Here is a 9,049-nt window from a genome sequence, read left to right as displayed (position 1 = left end):
TTCGGCGAGGGAGGACTTTACTTCTCAATTGCCTACTCAGTCCGAAGTAGCACCTGTTGGCAAGAGTTATCCTGCGTCGGATTTCCAGGCTGACAGTGTTGGTGGTATTCACACTGGTTCCAAGATAGACGAAATTATCTACGACTTCGACTGTCAACAGTGACGTGAGATATTTCGTCTTTCCCTCGTTCACTGCCAGACCCACTTGCTTTGCTTACTTGCCCAGTCTGGAGAAAGCAGATATAACGGCGCGGGTGTTGAGGCCGATGATATCCATATCAGCAATCTCTACCCACGGGAAAACGCTTTCAAAACTCAATAATATATTTCCGTTTACATTAGATACCCACGCCATGAACAAAGGTATTGAGATCTATTTGTCTCGAATCGATCCCTTTAAACTAACAAAGTTAACTAAAAATTACTATTTATTATTTAGTTAGATATAAAATTTTTATGTTCGTGTGAAGTTTGATCTAAAGCTTGTCTGGGGATTTTTCCATAAGAAAACATTGAACTGCAAGTGAGATTGCAGAGAATCTCAACATCCCTTATGGATCAACTTAACAAATGATGGTTAATTTTTCAGTTTGAAGCGTGTCAGTGCTGAATTCGCGCTACAAGACTTGAGTCTTTTGCAAAACCGACGTCGCGTAGAGGTACTGGTGACTCGACCTACATTCACATGAAGGTATCAATACTGGTCACGAGACATAGGTTTATGAATATGACGTATATGTGAGGGGAGTTCAATTCCGAGTCACTGTATGTCTGTCCGAATATCGCATTCGATGGAACGATGAGCTGTACGAGATATACGACGACATTGACATAGTTCAGAGAATTAAAAGACAGCGGCTACAGTATTCGACGCAGTACCCGCCGGGGGAAGCAGAGGAAGAGGAAGACCTCCACTCCGTTGGAAGGACCAAGTGGAGAAGGACCTGGCTTCACTTGGTATATCTAATTGGCGCCACGTAGCGAAAAGAAGAAACGACTGGCGCACTGTTGTTAACTCGGCTATAATCGCGTAAGCGGTGACTACGCCAATCAAGAAGAAGAAGAAGTATGTCCTCCGTCTGTCCGTCCGTCTATGCAGGCAAAATTAAGATATCTTGTAAACATGTTTCTTGGCAAAAATGTGAGAACGTAGATGGACGCAATCGGACTTTGACTGAAAATCGGAACAAAGCTGACAGATACCAAATATGTGGACCCTATATTATTGAAATTTCAAAAAAATTCCCGACTTTTATCACTGCAAGTTGGAAGAGTAAAATATATTCCGTTGCAGCCGAATTTAGCCCCTCCTTACTTGTTTTATTTTAATTTATTTATTTTAATTTTTTCTGCATTCTTTTTACATTTCAACTCTTTTTCATATATGTACGTATGTTTGTATATATGTATATAGGTATTGGGTATGCCTTGTTTGTTAACKTTTTTGTTGATTTCACTTCGGTCTGCTTTTAAAAGTACTTACATACGTACATATGTGTGCGTGTTATGAGGCATGAGCGTTTGTTGTTGTGCGCCATTGAAACTCATTCGTCCATGCTGCCTATATACAGACATTTTGGGATTATATACTTGCGTCCGTGTATATATGTATGTGTGCGTGTAAATACCAGTTTCCGTTGCCGTTCCTGCATACGTACTTACTTACCCATACACACACAAAGCCACACATTCATTAAACTCTCTTTTTGCGCTATGTACTTGAATGAACGCAAACACACACACACACACATGCATGTGAACTTGTATTAATTTATATCTGCAACCCGTCCTCTGCAGTTTTTTCTTTGCATTCATTTCATAGCTGCGTATGTGTTGGTGCGGTGAGGTTTTATGTGTGTGTAGGCACTCGCGTCGTCGGCTCGCACAGGCACAGACCAAGCAAGGAAAGAAGAAAATATTATAAAACACAAAATATAAATAAAAAAAAATAACAAACTATGACAATGTGTATGCATGTGTGTGTGTGTGAGTTTAAGGCGCAGGCCGTTTCGAAGTTAATCGCCGCAAAAGCYATTGGAGGCCGCCAATACAGGGCGTTGCAGAAGTTATTATTCAAATTCCTATATTTTATTTTTTCTCTATCTATGTTCAACATGCATAATGCCTACYGAGCGTACTATTCGCAACACCATCACCCATCTTGAGACCCAGCATTCRTTATTSGAYAATATTCGGCCGAATAGATCACGTAYAGTAYGCAGTGAAGAAAATATAACAGCCGTAGCTRATAGTCTACAGGCAGATCGTGCAGARTCGAACTCGGACTGACTCGGACGGACTTTTTACGTCGAGATCTTCAATTGGAAACTGACAAAATACAGCTTGTGCTTCGCTCTTGAAAAGTTCGAAAGTGATCTTACGTCTTCGAGCTAAATTTTGTTCACTGATGAGGCCCATCTCTGGCTCAATGGGTATGTAAACAAGCAAGATTGCTTAAGTTGAGATGAAGAACAACCTGAAAATATTCAAGAGCTGGCATTTCATCTAGAAAAAATAACGGGTTTGGTATGTTTTCTGGTTCGGTGTAATCATCGGTCCATATTACTTCAAAAATGATACCGGTGAAAACGTAACCGTCAGTGGAAACCCATTGGTATTACCAAGATCCTGTGATATCTCGTTACATTTGCTTTATGTAAGGTCTAAAGACTTGGAGCAAAACATCATGCATGGCGTTCGCCAATTACCGGTTCAAATGCTTCAATGAGCCATCAAAAATTAGACGCAACGGATGGACCATCCGAGCCGCAGCCTCGGCCAACATTTGGAGGAGATAATCTGCAAAACATAAAGCCAAAGCATGTTCTCTCGAAGGACAATAAGCATTCCCCTTTAAATTTGAAGTATCTGTGTTTTTCTTTTAGAAAAAGTAGGGAGCCTCGAAATGGATCACGCTTTATAAGCAAAGCAGTCTTTGTTTTTTAATTCAGGATTGTTCTTTAACTTTTTAGTGAATATTCTTTTGTCGGACCCTCTATTATGTCAGCCTGAAATGTTAAATACATACATATGCATATGTATGTATGTATGTTTCCTTTTGGTCTTGAAATTTCCATTGTTATGTTTAACTCTTTTACTTTTTTCTTAAGTCAGATATATATATATAATAATATATGTATATATATATATATTTATATAGATATATTGAATAACGAAACACATGTATGTATGTAAAGCGTAATTATAATATACATACATACATCTTGCATACATGTATTCATTTCAACATGTACTTGTAGATGTATTTTGGAAAATCGGATTAAGGAAAAATTCAAGATATTGCAGGACCATTGAGTTGTACTTTATGTACTATCTACTCAGGGTCACGTAGGAATATATGGAATAGACATAAGTTATGTAAGCTTAAGAGGTCGATCCTAACAGAGAACTCACTTAAGTGGTCAATAGATAAATCTGGCCTGTTTTTTTTTTTGCAATTTTTTTTTTAGTTTTCTATTCACTGGCCGACACGATTTCTCATGTTTGGATCACCTGAGACACAAAAACCCAATTTATTCTTAAAAAGTATGTGAATGGTTATCGTCCCTACCAGAATCATGAAAAAATGTTGATAAATAAAAATGTAATTAACGTTTTTTTTTTTAAATTTTCTCCATGTTTACATAAATTTTGTCACAACATTGTCTATAAATTATAAAAATTATAGGTACGATAGCGAGGCGTTTTTTTCAACATTTAAAAAAAAAAATTAAGCAAATCGGTTGAGTAGTTCGACCGGAATCGTGTCCGCCAGTTTAAAAAAGTGTGTGTTTCAGAAAAGCGCTTTGAGCATATCATAAATCTGTCAAGACGGTTAATGTAAGATTCGGCTATGTCTCCTGGTAGGCCGAAAAAAAGCCTGCTAAGATGTTTCAAACTTAGTTTTGCAAAGGCCGTACAATGGAGAAGAGAGTGCCTTACCCGCCATTATAAAAGTTTGACAACTTGCGTCGATAAGATTTTTGTCTTTAGCACACGAATGGCTTATGGACAAAGTCCAGTAAGAAGTCCTCCTAGTGATTCCACAATTATTCTGCACGCAAACGAGTCTGATAATGAAATAGCTTGATACTATTTCCAGTAAGGACATACGTTCAAAAAACAAATTTGAGCGCAGAGTTAGCGAGCTCAGCTTTGCTAACGGAGTGACTACTCATCCTCCAGAAAGAGACTGCAATTCGTAGAAATAACATACATATGTTCCCTGGCTATTTTCACCACGTAAGTGATCTGATAGCTTAAATTTAAGATGGACGAAGAACCCCTACAGAGAAATCTTCCGCTTAGCCTCGACCTATCTGGGAAAAAGCTCACTGCGCCTCCTCTCCAACGGCTCTTCAATCTCCACATACCCACCTGACATGAGTAGAATCCATCAAAATGTGCCTTATAACACCTTATACAGGTATAGACTGAATGCTGTTTGCTGGATTTCCGAACTAATGCTGAATCTTCTGAAAATACATTTTTTTTTTAAAGGAAAAACTCTTCAATTCTTCATCTTAATTGGAGAAAAGAACTGAAGACCGGTTGTAGTGGCAACTGTAATTGCAACACCACCTTAAATGGCGCTATTTACTCGTATATTTACTTAGTATATATTAATATTTCCAATGAGTTCGAGCGGAATTCGAAAATGATCTTTCCGGATTCCGAACTTTAAATCTGGTTCAATGTGTTTTTTATTAATCTAACACTGGAGATCACAACACTTAATACTTGGTAAAGAGGCAATGTGTTAAAAGTTCAAAATAGCTCCTGAGCTCCCGAGATACCTTCTGTTTATTCTTGTTTGTTAGGATCTAGTGCTGTTCCAGGAGTATACAGACTTATTTGGACTTATTTGACAGCAAAACAACAAGTGAAAATAGTAACGAAGCCATAACGTTAATCAAATTAACTTTAGAGACGATTTAGTGCGTGACGGCTGCTGATTTTTGTGCTTTTCTTCTGTCGACTTATGTACTTCTTAACTGAAAGCACAAATAATTTATCTAAGCCTTTTAGTCAAGATCTTGAGTAAGCGAGTACAAATGAAAGTGTGTAAGAGACTTTCATCAGCAACTGAGAGCTGAAGTGTGGTCAAACCGCGGAGCTTTGGTGGTCTTGTATTTGATATTGAATTATACTTTTAATATAACCTTGAAATTCTGCCACAAATTTCATTTCAGTGGATTATATCCAGCCATTTTAATATGTAAAGCTCTATACGCATATTCCACTGCGTCTATAGTACTTTTCTTCGATGCAAATCCGTATATAATAAAAAAGAAAATGTAAAAAGCTGTGTCAATCATCATCATTCACTCCTTTGCCTCAAGAGCTTCCATATGCTTGTAATTATGAATGATAACTACTTCGCCAAAACGGGTGTTTATAAATTCCCGCACAACTACTAACTATTTACGCAAACTACGAGTGTGGAATTAATTAAATACTCATTACATTACAGCACATGCAGAAGAAAAAAAAACGTAAAAGTGGAAGAATGTCAGAGCGAGCGAATAAGAGCTTACATGGCCAGCTGGCGTTTTATTGTGTGAGTACATATCCCACAGCCAACCATGCAACAACAAACATACATACACATATTATATACATATATATATGCACATACAGATTACTCCATTTTATTATTATTAGTGGGTCAGTGCAGACAATACATGGTCGCTTCATAACAAAATTATTTACGAGCACTCATACTCTCGTTTAAGTCATAGGGCGACATCAGCTGTCCTCCAGCTGTGATTCGCTTTGTGCCACACGACGTCCCGGCCCTGCCACTAACACAAGGCAGGGGCTTTTACAGCAAACATTTATGCTAGTGACATGCCACAATTTCGTTGCACTCGAGTCTCTTCGAATATGGGAATGTGGAGTACTAGTTTTGTACCACTTCTGCTGCGGTTGTCCTCGACGAGATCGCGTGCTCTGCGCCATGTAGTGGCAAGTTGTGGTGTTGTTGTTGTCGTTGCTGTTGCTGTTGCTATTGCTGCAAATTAAATGCATTTCTTTGAAACCGCATTTAGTCCTTCTTAAACCACGCTATGCCCCAAGCGCTGGTAATGGGTTTAATATTGCTGCACAAAGGCCTAACTACTGGCATTTAAGTATATGCCTTCATACATACTTATTTATATATGTATATTGCATACATACATCCACATATATGGGTACATATATACAGAGTTGCATGGAAGTTGCTTGGAATCCAACAGCATTTACATGCTACAATAAGCCGCACATAGTAACGTCTGACCCGTTGTGGCCCAACAGACCGGTCGGCCAAGCCGCGCATAATGTTTATTTATGACTGTGTCGTAGTGTTGTATAACTTTTCTATATGAATATATTTATTTAAATGCAATGCATATTTATTCTCTGCCCTTCGTTTGCACTATGCTTTGCCTAGCGGCAATATTTTTCACCATAACCTCACAATTTAAAAAAATATGCAAAAAGGATTTTTTTTCTAGGAGTTTCGCATAGATTTTGTCAAATGGAAATTAATCCATACTGTGAAGGCATTGGTTTCATGTGTAAATGCACTTTGTTGATTTTAGAACAGAACCTCAAATATTCGGGTTCCCATCTTAAATGATGTTTTACTGTAATAACAAAACTCCGAACTTTGTAATCATGTATCACCGTATCTTCATTAACTTTAACAAACAAGATTCAATTTGGAAGAACCATGCACACCAATGTACAGCTATCTTACCGAAGTGCGGTCGGAACCTCGTGATTCTTGTGCACTTTAACCAACCGTCGAAACACCATTCATCTTCTTCTTTATTGAGGAAGACACAGTTTGCGCGGTTATAGCCGAGTTCCCAGCAGCACGTCAATCGTTCTTTCTTTCGCTGTTTGGCGCCCATTGGAGACATGAAGTGTTCCCAGTATTCTTCACTCTTTCTTTCAAACGGAGTGAAGGTCTTTCTCTTCCTCTGCTTCCCCCGGCGGATACTGCGTCGAATACTGTCTTTTAATTCGCTGAACTATGTCAATGTCGTCGTATATCTCGTACAGCTCATCGTTCCATCGAATGCGATATTCGTCGTGGCCAATGCGCAAAATACCATCAATCTTTCGCAGAACCTTTCTCTCGAAAACTCGCAACGTCGACTCACCAGTTGTTGTCATCGTCCAAGCCTCTGCACCATATAGCAGAACGGGAATGATGGGTGACTTGTATAGTTTGCTCTTTGTATGTCGAGAGACAACTTCCCAATTGCCTACTCAGTCCGAAGTAGCATCTGTTATTCTGCGTTGGATTTCGAGGCTGATGTTGTCGATGGTGTGAAGGATGGTTTCAAGATAGATGAAATTATCTACGACTTCGGAGTTATAACCGTCAATAGTGATGTGGGAGCCAAGTTGCAAGTACGACGAGATTTCGTCTTGCCCTCGTGCACTACTAGACCTATTGCTTTCTTATTCCTCGTATGTTAGCACACAATTCAGGCAACTGTTTGTGAGGTAAAAGTATAAAGTACTTAAAAACTCGGTAAAATCGGGTCACTCTTTGGATCACTATTCCAAACTAATGGGCGCCGAGATCTAACACAGTCGTACTCCTTAAACTATGGGAATCATGGCTTTGTTTGTGGAGGAACAACTGTTATTCGGTGAAACTTCGGATAATATTGTTTATCAAAAAGAAAAAAAAATACCTACATAAGCCTTCGCTGTGCCCAAAGATAATACCGACCTTAACACTTCTTCAATTTTTTTTCTTTTTTGTTGTTCTTCCAACCATTGAAATGTATTTTGTTTTTTGCGGAATTTTACTTTCTTGTTTATTTTCGCAACTCAGATGTTTGTTGGGCTCGTTCGTATGAGCCTCAGCGCCAATTTCCACTCAACCAATAACCCGATCTCTCCCCAGGCACCGCCAACATCGCCCTGGAGTTACTTGGACTGTTGCCGTTGATGATGATTGCTGGCTGCTTGGTTGACTCTGAAGCACATTGGCGTCGCTATTCTAGTGGCCCCTTCAGCACAGTGTAAATAAAATCCAACAAAAGGATATCGGCGTGGAAGGCCGAGGCGAGTGAAATGAAAATACTAAAGTCATAACGACCGACTGAACGGTGCGCTGATAGTGACTATGTGGTAGTGGCTGTGGCTGCGGTGGATTATTCTATGCACTACCATCGTCTCACTTAGCTCAATTTGCCTCTCATCACTGACTCACTTTGCTATGATCCTCAAGCGTTGGAGTCCAATTGGCAGCCGGAATGATGGTTTTTCAAACTTCTTAGTGCATGCATAAGTAAATACGCGTATATATGTATATATATATGTGTGTAAGTACATAATAGTACTCGTTAAGTGAATAAGTGTATGTGAATATGTATTTATGTTGGGCAACGAGTAGACACAGTTCTGAACTATGCCGAGTCGAAATGGAGAGTTTGTCCATGGCAGTGAGGTTGCTGCAGTGGGCTGATAAATAAACATACATAAATATACATACATACTTATGTATATGTACATACATACGCACAGACAAACACTTGCAATGGGGCAAGCGCTCCAGAGTAGGACAACGAGCAGCAAACGGCACAATGCTACAAAAACAAAATAAAAGTAAAAAAGACTAAAACACAAGAAAAATTCGAACTTCCATAATACCCTTCACAGTTGCATTTTTTATAACACAAAAGGGTATAAAAAAACTTGTATCTGGTATTTAAACGGTCAGTTTGTATGGCGGCTATATGCTATAGTGGTCTGATCTGGAAAATTGCTTCAGATATTGTAGCGTTGTTTTGGAAAATATTCCATGCCAAATTTCGTCATGAAGATATCTCGTCAAATGAAAAAGTTTTCCTTACAAGGACTTGATTGTGACTGATCAATTTGTATGACAGCTATATGCTGTAGTGGGTCAAGTTGAATAAAAAATTTGGAGAATATATAATTGCCTTATTAATAATCCATGCCAAATTTCCTGAAGATATCTCGTCAAATGAAAAAGTTTTCCTTACAAGGACTTGATTTTGACTGATCAATTTGTATAATA

Source organism: Bactrocera latifrons, unplaced genomic scaffold (genome assembly GCF_001853355.1).
Source record: "Bactrocera latifrons isolate USDA-ARS-PBARC rearing strain unplaced genomic scaffold, ASM185335v1 scaffold_286, whole genome shotgun sequence".
Taxonomy (NCBI): Eukaryota; Metazoa; Arthropoda; class Insecta; order Diptera; family Tephritidae; genus Bactrocera; species Bactrocera latifrons.
This window is presented reverse-complemented; position numbering follows the sequence as displayed.